The sequence below is a fragment of the Uranotaenia lowii genome, chromosome 2, assembly GCF_029784155.1.
Source record: "Uranotaenia lowii strain MFRU-FL chromosome 2, ASM2978415v1, whole genome shotgun sequence".
Classification (NCBI taxonomy): Eukaryota; Metazoa; Arthropoda; class Insecta; order Diptera; family Culicidae; genus Uranotaenia; species Uranotaenia lowii.
In genome coordinates, this window is record NC_073692.1 from 332,620,750 (window position 1) to 332,636,951 (window position 16,202).

At 36.3% G+C, this 16,202-nt stretch overlaps 1 protein-coding gene and 1 long non-coding RNA gene across 2 annotated transcripts in view; both read left to right on the forward strand.

The window, feature by feature from the left end:
- The window catches only part of LOC129744620 (protein OSCP1), a 40,015-nt gene that overhangs the window by 17,350 nt on the left and 6,463 nt on the right, over positions 1-16,202 (forward strand). The window lies entirely within an intron of this gene.
- LOC129744622 (uncharacterized) lies at positions 1,638-2,458 on the forward strand. Its single transcript, XR_008736958.1, has 2 exons — positions 1,638-2,132; positions 2,244-2,458. It is a non-coding gene; the product is annotated as an uncharacterized LOC129744622 (long non-coding RNA).

Here is a 16,202-nt window from a genome sequence, read left to right on the forward strand (position 1 = left end):
TTTTGATTCCGGATTTGGCTCTGGAACCGTCAGAATAAAAAAAAGATTTTCGGGTTTCGAGTTATTCCATACGTAGGTGTGCGTAAGAACGAGCGCAATGTTTACATGCAGCTGTCATTTTGTTCTCCCTTCTAGATTTCTTCATTCGGTTCTTCACATCCGGATTGCCTTTTTTCGTGTCCGGATTGCACTGGACAGCAGATAGTACGATTTTACTTGGCTGAGAGTTTCAAAATCGCGGCAATCATCATTTTCCCGTTCATTATTTCAACTGTTTTGCTTTCAGTCAAAAAAAGCTGTTTAATGTTTTGACAACAACGTTGAGAGTATTGGTAAACTTCTCGCAAAACTGACTTTCTTCTCAGGGCGACTCCGTCCGTTTTTCGAGCGAACCTAGGTTGCCTCTCGAGCAATAAATGAGCACGATGACAGCAGTTAGAGCGAACCTAGGTTGCCTCTAGTTTGCCTCCAGGTGAAAAAAATACGGTATAACAAATTTACCGCTACACTCGATAACTGACTGATTAAACATCCACTATGCCGAGAAAATTGAAAATTTCCCATAGTATTTACACCATTTACACTGACCATGATCAGTGGTATTTACTTCAGAAACATTTGGTCGTAAGTGCAAGTTGAACGCATCAAAGGACGAAAGAAAACCAAGGGGCTGAAGAAAACAAAAATTCCCGTACAAAGTTTTCAGTCAAGAAACCCGCAGGAAGAAGTGAAAACGAGTGAAACACGTATAGGGGCAACATGGCGTCCTCATTGCAAAAATTTCAACCAGAGGCAATTTTTCAATAATCCTAAAAATCTCGCGTGAGCTTTCATTACGTCGAATGAAACAGAAACACCGAACCGAGAAAAACGCTTCTGAAATTTGAAGAGTGTTTTTCAAATCCTATTTTTATTCCTTCGCCGATAACCCTTCAAAAAATACGCAATATTCATGGAAACTAATTGTGTCAGATATTCCACATTATGAATTTATTTTTTTGCAATTTTTAGAGCTATTTTTTAATCATAATAGGAACATACGACATATTCAAACATAAATCGTTCATACGTCTGAACACATTCGTCGTTTGGAGGGGAAATTTGTTTCATTCGTCTCTTTTCTTTCGTCCTTTGATTCGTTCAACTTGCACATACGCCCAAATGTTTCTGGTGTAAATACTATGGAAAATTTTCAATTTTCTCGGCGTAGTGGCTGTTTAATAAGTGGTGTAGCGGTAAATTGGTGAGTAAACCCGCATACTCAAAAACTATATCTCAAACAGTCCATACGTTAAATCAACGGCTTCAGAAATAGTGACTGTCTCTGTAAACGTAACTATTATGTTGAACTTTATTTCTAAAACATTAAGAACGAAACATGAACGTTCATGTGGAAAAGTGATGATATCTGAAAAAGTGAATGAACGTTTAGAACGATTACTTCAATTTTATCAACAATCGTAAAATTGTTCTCAAACCGTTATCCGTAGCGTTCATGCCTTTTGCCACACTCGCGAAGTCGTAATGAAGGATCCAGAGAAGCCAGATGTTTTTCAATAAAATCAGCATACATTTATGATAATTTTTAGAAGGTTCTATTTGCATATAATTATTCAAATTCCTGTATATGTCGGGGAAATTGTTCAAAATTTTTGACAAAAACAATAATTGAGTTTAAACCACAATGAACTTGCAATTTTATTTGTAATTACTCGTGGACATCGAAGATGAAAATGAAAATGGTAAATTTTATTTCGTAAAAAAACTCAAAAAAACATTTGAAGAATTTTTTAAAGAAAAATGTTTTAAGAAGAATTTTTAACGCTTAGACTGATTGACAATTTGAGAGTTTTTGAAAATCAGGACGGTATCTCGATAATCAGGACAAATCCTGATAAAACAGGACACCTGGCACCTCTGATAACAGCTGTCATAACTGCCAAGAATTTCGAGAAGAATAAAAAAAAATAAGAATAAGAAATTAGAAAAATTGATTTTGTGGTACGGTGCAATTGAAATCAACAGCAACTAATTTTTTATGCCGATAGCTGCCGTAATGGAACAGGAAGCTTGCACACCGAGAGCTGGACTCTCCAGCCCAACAGTTAGGCCAAGAGGTACAAATAATTCAGGTGAGTGGGTTGGTGTTGCGTTTTTCACCTACTAACTCTGAGGGAGCCAATTTTTTAATTTTTAAAATTCCATGTATATTTCTGACTGTTTTGTTTTTCATTTCATTATAGTGGCGGCGAATGCTGTTTTTTTTCTACGCAGCCCGAGTTCCCCGAACGTGGGGACTTCCCACGCTGGTCTTGCTGTGTAAATTCCGGACCTAATTCTTCAATGCCGTTGGATACTTCATTCACCATTGATTTTTTACACCAGCTGGATCAAAAAATTAAAAATGTTCTAAATGCAGTAAATGTGAGTAAAAAATAAAATGAATTATTAAGTGAAACTGAATGTCTCTATACGAAATCCGAAAATTCGCCTTTTGGTGCATCCGCCATTAACACGTACGGTTCTCATAAACATCAGTATAACGTTGGAAGAACATTTTATGCAATCGTTTCATAACTATTACTGTAAACGTTCAGTTACAAGCGTACTTCAAGAATAACTATAACGATAACTGTTCTAAGTTCTAAATATGATTCCATGCACGGTTTTGGGACGTTATCCTAACTGTTTGTATTACAGTTCTTCCATACAAGTGTTTTAACAGTTTTTAACAGTTACATAATCTAACAACATATTTAAAATACAGTCAATTTGGAATTCACGATTCATGCAATGTATTTTACATTTTCAACAACCGTTTGCTTAACTTTTGTTTACGCTTAATCAAATCGTAATTAGACTATTTCTGAAATCGTTTAGTTACAATCCGTATTTATGCGGGAATGCATAATGAAATGTGTGAATCGGGTGCGACATCGATCAAACCAACTCGCTGCTGCTGATCAGCTTTCTGTTGCCGATCAGCTGGAGGGGAAATTTGTCTCATTCGTCCTTTGATTCGTTCAACTTGCACTTACGCCCAAATGTTTCTGAGGCAATTATTACCGGTAAATTTTCAAATTTTTTTTGGCATAGAGAATGGCCCTTATTCTGCGCCGATCGTGAGGTGACGTTTGTCACCTCACCTCGGAGTCACCGTGAGTTTTGTCACCTTATTCCCGGAGTCGATGTGGGCAAAGTGACAGACACTCATTCCTAGGTGAGCGACTGGATGAACCCATGTGTCAAATCAGCTCGGTTTGTTTTTATTTTGCTTGCGCGTCGAAATTTTAAAATTAAATTTTGAATAAAATATTGAAAAATTCGGTTCGAAAACCGTCACCGTAGGACTGTACGGCTTAAGCGAATAGGTTAAGCTAGAAATGGAGCCGAGGATCGTAGCGGATGTGGAAAACGAACAAATGTCCCATCCTTCAGAGGAGAACACAAAGGTAGTACACGGAAGTCGACGGTTGTTGTTCGAACGCCAACACTCGCAAATAGGACCAACACCAGTGGCGATATCACTTTTCCAGCAACGCCAGCCGTGCAGGCACCCCCGGGTGGAGAAAGGTGGAAATCTATTTGCAAAGCATAAAAGTATCGTGACCTAAAATGTAGCAGCAGCGGCTGAAGGAAAAACAGTCAGTCAGCAGCGGATACCTGAAGTTCTGTTTCGGAAGTAGAAACAGACGCTGCCGCAGAGCAGTTCAATTGATCTTTCTACCACTACCTACTAAGTTTCGGCACAGAAAAGTTTCGGATAATCCGGATATGTTGAGGAATCACAAATTCAGATATAAATTGATCTTGTGTTTTTTTACATTTTTTTGTTGTTTTAAGTAAGAAAAAAAAACAAAATAAACTAGCTTTTATGTTCACTGTTTAAATTATTTTAGTTGATTTAATTTATATTCGCAGCTTATCCTTTAATTTCTGTGCTTATATATCCGAACACGTATCGACAATCGTCATCGAAAATCGACGCTCAAATGCGCTGTTCACAACCCGAATAGAACAGAACCATGGTATCACATTCAATATCCAATGAATTCAAATGTGACCACGTACTTCATGGTTAAAAGTACATCCCAGCGTGAATAATTTAAGAATTTTAAACATTCCAAGTTTTGCGTGTACGGATAATTTGACGGCCGCGGTACTGTTTATTTTCCTCTCCACAATCGTCGGTCGGTAGTTTTTAGAAAAATTAATTCTAAGTGTTCTGAGGTGGACCCAATGGTAAGTTAAAAGCGAAATTAACAAGAAGCAACATTGTTTAATCGTTTATTTTTATCAATTTTAGCATAAAACAATCATCATCATGCATTGCGCGCGTGTGGATGTCGATAGAGCGGCTACGGGAAGCCGGAAAGTGAGAGACGGATCCAGGAAATAGCTGCAATCAATAAGTGTGAGTGAAGTGTTATTTTTTGATTATTAAATAAATGTGAATAAATCAATCCGTTCCAATAAAATAAAACTGAAAATGATGACAAAACCAAAAATAAATGCAAAAACCCCACCATGAGCAAATATTTTGTTTACAGCGGTTTAACAATGTAAATCATCGGATTTTCATGGTTTTACTATGAAAAATTGGAAGCTGTTACAACCATGAACTTTATATTTTTGGGCTTCTCAATGTATGGAAAATCGCCATTTTTTTCATGGTCACGCTGCATAACAATACCCCTTTTTCATGGTTATTTTCGTCAAAACGATGAAATGTATGGTCAAAAACTATAAATTCCAATGTGCATTCACGGTATCTAGGACGATAATAATCATTGTGTAAACCATACAATGTATGGTTTGTGAACATGAAATTCATTGTTTTTTCATGGTTCAATTCTATTCGGGAAGTAAATTGGTTTGATATTTTAGAATAAATCATTTAATTAACTATTTAGAGCCTTTCATTTTCATGTACATAAATTTTCTGTTAAATTTCTTTTTCGTCCCCACCTGAAAAGGTACATACAATCCTCATCGATTGCCGAGTTAGATCAGCGAATCTAGATTTGTTCGTGAAAATTGTTTTTAAAATGGTCCTATTTTAATGTTGTTGAACTTTTAGAGCCAAATTATTCTCTGTTTCATAAATTTTTCATTGAATTTCTATCTCGTCACCACCTGAAAAGGTACCGACAATGGCCTTTGTCGGCAAGCGCCTGTAAATATCGACCGCTTGGAGCCGCCACTAGTGAATTTGAAATTCCCTCTCAGTGAAGAGAGAGAATCTGTTGAAAGGGAGAAAATTTACTCTGTTCTGTTTTGGTCTTGACTTTCCGTTTTGATTTTCCATATATGAAAAATAAGTGGCAGGAAAATATCCGAAATTTTTCTCTGTTGTTCAGTTTTACGTAAGTATATTGAGGTCTGAAGTTTTTTGAAGTATTCTCTACGAGTGAGTACTAAATATAACGTGTTTTAATCAATACATTTGTTTTTTTTTTTCAGTTCTAACGACGCAGGATGAGATGTACATACATCCCGGCTGAGCAGCAGGTCAACACGAATTTTCGGTTTATACGTTTATGGTGCTGTATTGGATTTGGTCTTCAGCTCGGGAAGTGAATGTGGATGTGGTACTGAGATTAAGGTTTGGACCGTGAAAAGTATGATGAAAAAGGTGATTTTTGGAGCCCCACAAAGTTCGTATCACATCACTCAATATCAATTTTCTTTTTCCAGGTTCAACCGCGTCGAATGAAATGCACATCCCGGGTGAGCAGCAAAACAAGTTTTTGTTTGGTACGTCCCCAGGGGCCAAGTATGTTATCAGGAAATACAACATGGTAAGCAGTATCGAATCAAAACAATTTCCTACAACCGATCGGGCCGCTCGATGGAGGCGAGAGGAAAAAACAAGCCAAAAAATAAATCCGAACCTAGAATCGGAGAGCAATGAAGTGTGACGAAGATGCAGCATAAACAAAGGAATACAAAAATAAATACGCTTATCGAAGAAAACTCATAGTGAACTAGATGACAAGTCAAAACCGCCTAAACGAATTTAGAATTTAATAAATTTCAATTCAATCATTCCGACCATTTCTTAAAATGCTTGATTGTGACGCATTCGAAAATATTGTCAATAAAGTATATGTATTTTTCACAGGTGATTTTATTGACGTTAATCGATGTTCGATAAAACAAACAAATGGATGTGAACAAATCGATAAGCCTTACCCGAGTGCTCATAACGACTGTTAATTTTTTAAATCATACTTACTACAATACGAGGTTCAATTAACTTTTTAGGTGTTTCATTGAAGTGATATTGCTTTATCATAAGCGTTGATTTGACAAAGAAAAAAAAACAAAACGTAAACGTTTGTGACACGAATCCACAAGTATGGCAAAGTGTCATTAATAAATCCTTAAAAACATGTAAATATTTATGGTTTTTTTTTATTATATTTTGATTTCACCCTTATATAAACCTAATTTCTGATTGAATTCATTCAATTATTTGCTCCAATTTGCTGAAAGACCTTGTATGAACCAAATTGATGTGTTACAAAGGGTGGCAAAGAAAATTTACATTGTAAAAAATTTTTTTTACAAGTAAAAAAAAAGTTGAAGAAACTAAAAATATAAACAAAATATAAGAAATTTACATCGAAAAGCATTTAAAAATAAAATTGGTTTTAAACATCGACCAATCGATATAAGTGTGGTTTTGTTATCGAAAGAAACACAAAAGCTACTTTATCACAAAGCTACAAATATTATCCGTTCCATATATTCCTTCAGAGGCAAAGCACCCGAAAACGAAGTTCTTCTATTTATATTCCATGATGCGTAAAACGAGGTCGTTGATTTATAGTGCCATGTGAGTGTGTGATGGTTAAAATTTATGTTTTTTTTTGCTAAAATTTCAAAGCGTGTATAAACGTAGAATAAGGCAAAACAAAAACGGATTGGAAGCAAAAGGGATGCCAAATTATTTTATTTAACCCTTTTTTTTTAATATGAAAAGTACTATTTTCGTAAATTAATTGCGTAGAAGTTTCGGTGAATAATATAGGTAGCTGCAACTAATCTCAACTCTCTCATCTTGCTTGTGAGCCATTCAAACATGTCACTCAAGTTTTGTATATGTCGTGCGTACGTTTTTTTTTATAAGAATTACTATAAAAACAATTTTATCAAATCTTTTTTGACAAAAAATATATTAGGTAAAAAATTGGTACCAATACAAAATAGATTTAAGGCTGTTATCTGTCAATAAATGAATTCTTAGATCATTTAAAAAAAAACAAAATTGTGCTGCATTGGGAGTCTATTGACGAACTTTTGTGCGAACGGTCAGAATGGTTTGTAAAATGTGAAATTTAAAAAAAATGGGATTTGTATAAAAAAAAGCTTAAAACCTCGTATAAAAAAATTATAGATTTTATTCAAACAATATTGACGATAATCATATTACATAATTAATTCAAATAATTAATAGATTTAGAGCTTTAATATGGTCTATAAATGAATTCTAAGAGAACCATACGAGCGTATGGGTAAAATACATCGTACAAGTCAATATTAAATCAATAACTGGGAGTCGATTGTAAGTTACAAATCTGATTGTACAATTCGTTTACAATTTACCAAGGTCAATCACATACTTGTAACAGTACTATCATGAATTTATCAAGACAGCTTAACATCAGCCTTTACGATTTACTTAAACTGGTATCATGAAAAAAATAAATCCAATATTAAAATTTTCTTCGTATGTTTATGTGTAAAGCGGGCCATAGACTAAAAAATGGCGAGTACAAATACGATGATTTTACGACAATTATTGTTTGATTTATGCTCGCCCACACACGATACAAACAAATTTCGTGCGAACACAAATGATTGGTGGCTAAAAGAGCAACAACAAAAAATTGCCCCAGAGGGTGGTTTGAACAAAATATTTCGATCAGGACCGATTTTACCCAACCCGTGTGAGCGCTCATTCAAGCAGTTCCATACACGATACAAATTTTGTTTACAGCAACAGAAAGGCATCGAATTTCATCGAATTTGTACAAATGTGGTGTATGGCCCGCTTAAAACTAAGAAAATTTCACGAAACATAAAAATACATTCCAACTGGCAGCCCTGCGGCCCCCAGAATAGAAAATCAAAACGAAAAAAATTACTCTCTCACCGATAGTTTTTCGCGATTTTAACAATTTTCACCACCTCGTTCGATATCAGCACCGGGGGCAAACGATCCGGAAAATGTGTGGGAACCTTTAGAAGTTTTAAAAAAGTGTGCCAGGTACGTCAAAAAAATTAAAAAAATGCGACTCTCAATTTTTCCATACAAATTTTTGTCTAAAGGAACCATTTTGATCAGTGCCATCTCTTATTGGGAAATGGAACTAGTGTTAAAAAAACTCACCCCATTGTCACCTAAAATCGTCACCCGAATGCGACGATTCTCACCCACGGTGACTACGAGAATAGGGTAAGAACTCACAAAGTTCATCCTAAGTGACGTTCCACACCTAAACCGACTGCTGGAATAGAGTGACTTGGGTGACTCTACTATCGTCACGTCACGCGAGGCGCAGAATAAGGGCCAATGTTTACTTAGTGAGTTATCGAGTGTAGCGATAAATTTATTAGTGAATGCGTAATAAAAGTGTGAATCGGGTGATTGGGTGACTAACAGCAGCAGGCTGCTGCCGATCAGCCTGCTGCTGTTAGTTGTTAGCAGCCTTGCCAGATCTACGGATTTCTCCGTAGTTCTACGGATTTTCAGCATTTCTACGGAGCTACAGATCGATGCTCGAGATCTACGGATTTTCACCATTTCTGACGGATTTTCTACGGATTATCGAAAAACTTCAAGGAATTCTGCGGATAAATGAAAATTCTACCTGATGACCAAAAAAAAAAAGGTCATCAAGTTTTATTTGGTCGAAATCAGTACATTTTTCGATTTTCGTAAAATCTACGGACTTGAGCAGTTTTCAATCTGGCAACACTGGTTGTTAGGTTTGCTGCTACTGCTGCTGTTCGGTTTCTTTTCCTTGCTGCATTATTGTACAGCGTTCGAAAGCCTTGAGTATCGATTTAAGAACGCCTGAAAACAAGAATCTGAAATAATATTGCCAGGTTGGTATTCTGATAACCTCTACCTGTATTCACTGTTTTCTCATGGAAACCATAGCGAATGTGCTAGGTTTTTCTTCCTCTGCACATTCGCCGTTTGGAAGAAGGGACGTAAGCAACATTGTAATGGGCAAACAAGGTTTTGGCCCTTATTCTGCGCCGCGAGTGACGTGATGATAGTCGTGTCACCCAAGTCACTCTATTCCAGCAGTCGGTTTAGGTGAGGATTGTCACTTCGGATGAACTTTGTGAGTTCTTACCCTATTATCGTAGTCACCGTGGGTGAGAATTGTCGCATTCGGGTGACGATTTTAGGTGAGGATTGTCGGTATGGATGTAGGTACCGACGAGGCAAAAATTTTAACAAAAATTCGTGTCAAAAGAGATTTAAAATGATAAAAGGGATACGATAACCTTAGGACTGAACGAAAAAGCTTGTTTGATAAGTTTTCAACTTTATTTGAAGCATTTAAAATTGCATAGTTAAAAAAGTGCAATCAAAAACGGATTCTAGGTTTTAAATTTTGCAATCGGAATATTATTATGCAAATTCGATTGATTTTTTCCAAAATCTAAACCTGGAATGCTAATTGGAATCTGCAGCTAAGGCCTTGATTTTTGTATCAAAATTCCAACCTGAAAATTTTCTTGTTTAATGAGATTGATTATGATATAAACAATAACAGTTAATTGATTGCATTCAGCAAGTTCGTTAAAAAGTGTCCCCATAAAACCGACTTATGGACTTATGGTTAAGTTAATTAAACAGACACATTGAATCATTTTACTTGTTCTTTATTTGTATCAGATTCGAATCATGTTCCATTAATTCGATATTATAGGGCACCTTTTCCCGTTTGTTTGGATAACATGCCACTATTAACCCTACGCTTTTTCGGAACACATTCCCGTCGCTGGGGGAAGCCGCCACTTACATCCCACATCACATACGTACATCGGTATTTTCGGTCTCATTCAAGATTCGGTTTTAAATCCCACAGATCGTTTTTCTAGACGTCACCACCGATATATCCGGTGTTCCAAGGTATCTTCTTCCGCCGTATAAAGAACGAAATGAACAAACAGACTGGTCGGAATAGTTAAATGGATTCCATCGAAAAGCGCAAGACGAACCTGAACACCGATGATACAGCTGATTGTTTCCATGGTCAAAACGATAACCACTGTTTTTTCTCATTTCGGGAAACCTAAAATAGGTAGACAAAAGTTAGAAATGGTGAGATTAAAAGAAGCAACTTATTTTTCCAACCTGAAATAGCTGCTGAGGTTGTCGCAGATTCGGAAGCCTTTTTGCGCACCGGTTTGTGAGACAGCAGTCGCCCCTGCATGTTGTTCCGAGTTTTTGTTGCTCCAGTTTGATGCTGTTTCTGAAATCCGGGCTGGGCTGTAATTTCCACTTTTGTAGCCAAATTTGTCCTTTTTTTCCACTTGATCAGCTTGCTAACACCGTACAATCCGATAATTGTCCAGGACGGGGCACAATTTTCACTCGTTTATTTTAAATTCAATTTTCAAAACCCGAATCGCGAACACCGGCACAACACAATCAGAGCAAATTTTGCCATTTTTCTAGATGGGTTCATCCAGTCACTCAGCTCGGAATGAGTATCTGTCACTTGCTGTCACCTCACTTAAACCGACTGTCGGAATAAGGTGACAAGAGTCGAGTGACGGTGGGGTGACTCGCCAACTGTCACGTCACTCGCGGCGCAGAATAAGGGCCTTTGTTTCATTCGTCATTTTGAAAGTCTTAAATTTTATGCATCAAAAGGGTTTAAATTGATTGTTTTATCAACCATATAGGTAGATAATGGCCCTTATTCTGCGCCGCGCGTGACGTGATGATTGTCACCTCACCTCGAAGTCACCGTGAGAATTGTCACCTTATTCCCAGAGTCGATGTGGGTAAAGTGACAGGAGCTCATTCTCTGGTGAGTGACTGAATGAATCCATGTGTCAAATTTGCTCGGTTTGCTTTTATTTTGTTCGCGTTTTCGAAATTTAATATTTAAAATCTAATAAACTAGTGCGAATTCCGGTTCAAAAAAGGCATCCGTCGAATTAACCGGTGTAAGCAAGCTGCCCAAGCTGCACTTGGAGCTGAGGACCAAAGCGGATGTGAAAAAAAAGGAAAAACGATACGGAAAGATACGAAAAATTGATAAATCCGGAAGTCTACGGCAGCGGTCTAGGCCAGTCAGCGCAAAAGTGGATTGATTCAACTTGGAACATCGGTGCCAACATTTGAAGCTTTTCAGGTTAGTATAGAAGCATTAATGATTTGATTGCAGATGGCAAAAATATCTTACTGCATTTGAATTGGTTTTGTTTCAGCACTTTATTTGGTGGTTCTGACAAGAGGAAAAGCGTCACGCTGCTGGCCTCGAGGAACCAATTATTTCCCCAGTCTGCTGGGTCCTACCAACATTGCCGCAACAGATTCCAACTGGAAGCGCATCAACCGTACCAACATCGGCATTTGTCATTCCGGAAAGACATGAAGAACTATTTCAATACAAAACACATAAATTCAGAATTTTTATGGTGTTTTTTTTTTTATTAAAATTTAGATTTAGTTGGACAGTTCTTTAACAAAAAAAAATTGTTATCAAACCACTAATTAATAGGAGAAAATAAATTTAAAATTAAAATATTGGATTCATAGGAAAAAATTTAATTTCAATTGCCACCAGAATTAAAGATTGAAATACAAAACTCTGGTTACATGGGAAAATTTGACGTCTTTTCCACATTTATTTTTTATAGAAATGCCTTGTATTAGAATTTGAAGTGAATCATACATGTAATTGGGTTCACATTCAAATGTATCGTATTTAATGCATATTTGAAGCCATTTTTCGACTAATTTTCTAACTCGTCGCTACCTGAAAAGGTACCGACAATTTGTAATTCAGATTAAAATTAAAGATTTTCGACTAGATATGCGAATTTTTTTTTCTGATTTTTAGAAGAAAAAAAGTGGTTTTAAATGGAGAAAAAACAATGGCCCTTATTCTGCGCCTCGAGTGACGTGACGATAGTAGAGTCACCCAAGTCACTCTATTCCAGTAGTCGGTTTAGGTGAGGATTGTCACTTCGGATGAACTTTGTGAGTTCTTACCCTATTCTCGTAGTCACCGTGGGTGAGAATCGTCGCAATCGGGTGACAATTTTAGGTGACAATTGTCGGTACCTTTTCAGGTGGTGACGGGATAAAAATTTAAAGGAAAATTTATGCAAAACGGTATAATTATGCTCTAAACGTTTAATTACACTAAAGTGTGATAGTTTAAGAATCAATCATAACAAAAATCACTTCAATTTTTAATTTTTTCAATCATTTGTGCAACAAAAAAAAATTACTAGGTAGAAGTTGGAAATAAATTTGAAACATATAAAATTGAAAAAGGTTATAATTTCATTTTATACAACTTTATTTACATGCAATTTACATGCAACGAGTTTAAAATAAGACATTTTTTGCACTTCACTTCATCTTATCCAATTCCCGTCGCGGGGGGATTTTTCACTTTCACCCGGTAATGTTGTTTTCGAACAAATTAATGTTACAGCTTTGAAGTCCTGTACTGAATCATGTTTATCGACGTCGAGGTGTCGTATCCCATGTGTTGATCTGTATGCAAAGGACCAGTTTATTGGGGCAGCAGCCGTCGATTTCCGCTATTTTGTTGGATGTTTTTTTCCAAGCCGCTCCAGGAACCAAACATATAAGACCAAATTCTGTCCGATTCGCTCTATTCGCAGCTCCAAAAGTTATTCCAGCTGCTTGCTCAAACCTTGCAATCCGTTAGTGACCGTTTGTGTACCGAAATTTGTACATTTTGATTTTAAATTTAATTTTAACATTTGGAATCGCGAACGAAATAAAAACAAACCGAGCAAATTTGACACATGAGTTCATTCGGTCGCTCACCTAGAATGAACCTCTGTCACTTTACCCGGATCGACTCCGGGAATAAGGTGACAAATCTCACGGTGACTCCGAGGTGAGGTGACAATCATCACGTCACGCGCGGCGCAGAATAAGGGCCAATTTTAACAAGCTATTTTTGTTTATTTATATCTATTGTGTTACAATTTATTGTTAAAATGCCGCTTTGTTCACGATTTTGCTTAGATTTGTTCTTCGTCGTCACCTGAAAAGGTACCGACAATTGTCACCTAAAATCGTCACCCGAATGCGACAATCCTCACCCACGGTGACTACGAGAATAGGGTAAGAACTCACAAAGTTCATCCGAAGTGACGTTCCTCACCTAAACCGACTGCTGGAATAGAGTGACTTGGGTGACTCTACTATCGTCACGTCACTCGAGGCGCAGAATAAGAGCCAATGTTATAATGAAGCTGTTTTAGTGAATATCTCAGTTTTTCAAATTTTGTTTCATTCGACGTAATGAAAGCTCACGCGAGAAATGATATCTGCGGCTCGGGAATGTCAATCAAAGGGATCTTTGTTAACATTAATAAATTATGGTTGGGCACAAAATGCAGAGTTTTCAGCATAATCCTTGTTAAAACTGATTCTAAATCTGCAGTATGCCAACAACAGATGCGTTTGGCAACCAAAATGTTACCCTATTCCGAGCCTGTTATGGGGTGAAGTATTTTATTTCGGGAACCACACTGCTGCACACAGCTGGTTCAGTCCTCTGAAGAAAACAGACGAATGAAACAAATTTCCCCTCCAAACGACGAATGTGTTGAGACTTTTTTTTTCTTTGTTTCGATTATAGTCGTTTCACCATCTTTATGGCATTCGCGACTTTATATCAACGTTGCAGTTGGCGGAGAGTTATTGAAAAACTTATCCGGTACAACTTTGTTCGATGTTTACTCTTGGGCTCGAACTCACGGACATCGGCTCAAGCGGGCCATAGACTACACAAATGGCCTGTACAAATTCGATGATTCCACGACGATTGTTTGATCTATGCTCGCCCACACACTATACAAACATTTTTCACGCGAACAATCGTGTTTACAGCGACAAAATTTCATCGAATTTCATCGCATTTGTTGTGCAGTCTGTGGCCCGCTTCAGGAAGCAATGTGTTCAGACGTATGAACGATTTATGTTCGAATATGTCGTATGTTCCTACACTCAGGCAAATTCTTATTATAATTTTCATAAGATGCATCTTATGAACCACTTTTTAGAGTGTAAAATAATGTTTCATAAGAGTCTTATGAAATTCTTTCAATTGTCATACGATGTTCTTATGAAAAATAGAAGAAACGGCATTGTGAAAAAATAATGAACACATTCATTCATTGAATCAGTTTTTTTCATCATCTAACAATACGAAGTAATCGCCAGTTCATAGTTATTTTTAGTTTTGCTTCAATGTTAAATGTAATTTCTATCTCCGGAATGGTAAGTTCGATTTGGTGTTTTTGGTGTGAACATTAATATATAAGTAAACTAAAATACATTATTTGTTTACTTTTCAGCAAGTTGGTCGGCAAAAAACGCAAGGTCGAAGATCAAGATGCTTCAAAAAAAACTTTGATGAAGCCGTCTGTTGATGCGCTGCTGATGGTGACCATAAATGATTAAATTTAAAACAAATTTGGTAAACAATAAAGTGAATGTTTTCAGCATGAAATATCTAGAATTATTCTTATTAGAAAGTGATTTACTGTTTCCATAAGAATCTCTTATGAAAAGCAACAACCTCTCATTGCAGTAGCCGTTCATCTTCAGAATTCATTCGCGTCATAAGACAATCTTATGAATTTCATTATTTTTTCTTATGGCGCCACTTCATAAGAGAATCTTATGGCATACATAATAGTATTTTTCTGAGTGTATATGATTTAAAAAATAGCTCTAAGGGTACGAACACAGTGAGCGCGAAGCGAACTGCGAAGCGAAATATTCATTCACCGGATGAATTTCGCAAGTTCGCTTTTGAAGGCCGGCCACAGTGCACGCGAATTGCAAAGCGGTTCAACACTGAAAAAAACCTTCGGTGTTGCAAAAATTAATCACATGTGAAAAAATCTTTGCAAATTAACAAAACTGTGAGCGAGGGATACGCACCGCGCAAAAAAAAAAACCAATCCGCGTTTATTCCGAAAAACTCAATCAATTAGTAACAGTCGAATTTTTCTGACGCTATGAAACGCCATCTTAAAATCCAATACGGCGGCTTCCGTTCAACTTTAAAATAATTTTAATGACTGAAAATCGCAAAAAAAATCTTCTAAAACTATGACATAAATATAACAAAATTTTGAAAAAAAATACAATATAATAATAACAAATATTACGAAACGCTGACAAAACTTTAATAAAAATATGGCAATGGTGATAAAAATATTACAAAAATATTAGAAAAATATACCAATTCTATGATAAATTTGACATTGAAATGGCAAAGCCATGACCAAATTTAAAAAAAAAACTGACAAAAATTAATAAAAGTTGACTGAATAATAACAACAAATTAGTAATAATGCCAAAACTCGAAATTAAAAACTTTGACAAATATTTGACAACATTATGGAAAATATGAAAAATGAAATAAAAATATGACAAATCTAGCGTAACATTTAAAAAGGGCGAAACTAGCAGTTAGCTCGAAACGAGAAAAACGCGTTTGAAAATCCGGAACACCTATTCAAATCCTATTTATAAAATCGACCACTTTTTGTTCAACAAAATCATAAAATGTGCATTATATTCACTTATTGTTCGATGGTTATCAAGAACTTTAACTTTTTTCGCGTAATTTCAGAGATTTTCGAGTTTCGCCCTATTATTGTTTTCGATTTCAGTTACGCCTGCAAGTTTCGCCCAATTGATCGGCCGTTTTTGTTTTGGTTTTGAAGTTACGCCCATTCATCCTACACGCAAAAACTAATTAGGCCGTTTTGTCACACACGGTCAACTCAGTTACGCCTTTTGGCTCTACACGAATAGAAAAATTCACTCCATTTTGAATAGGCGTAACTTCACGTTCCAACGAAAATGCATCAACAGGAAGTTTCGCCCAATTGAATTTTATCAATTTTTTGAAAGTTTTAAGTAATTTTAAGAT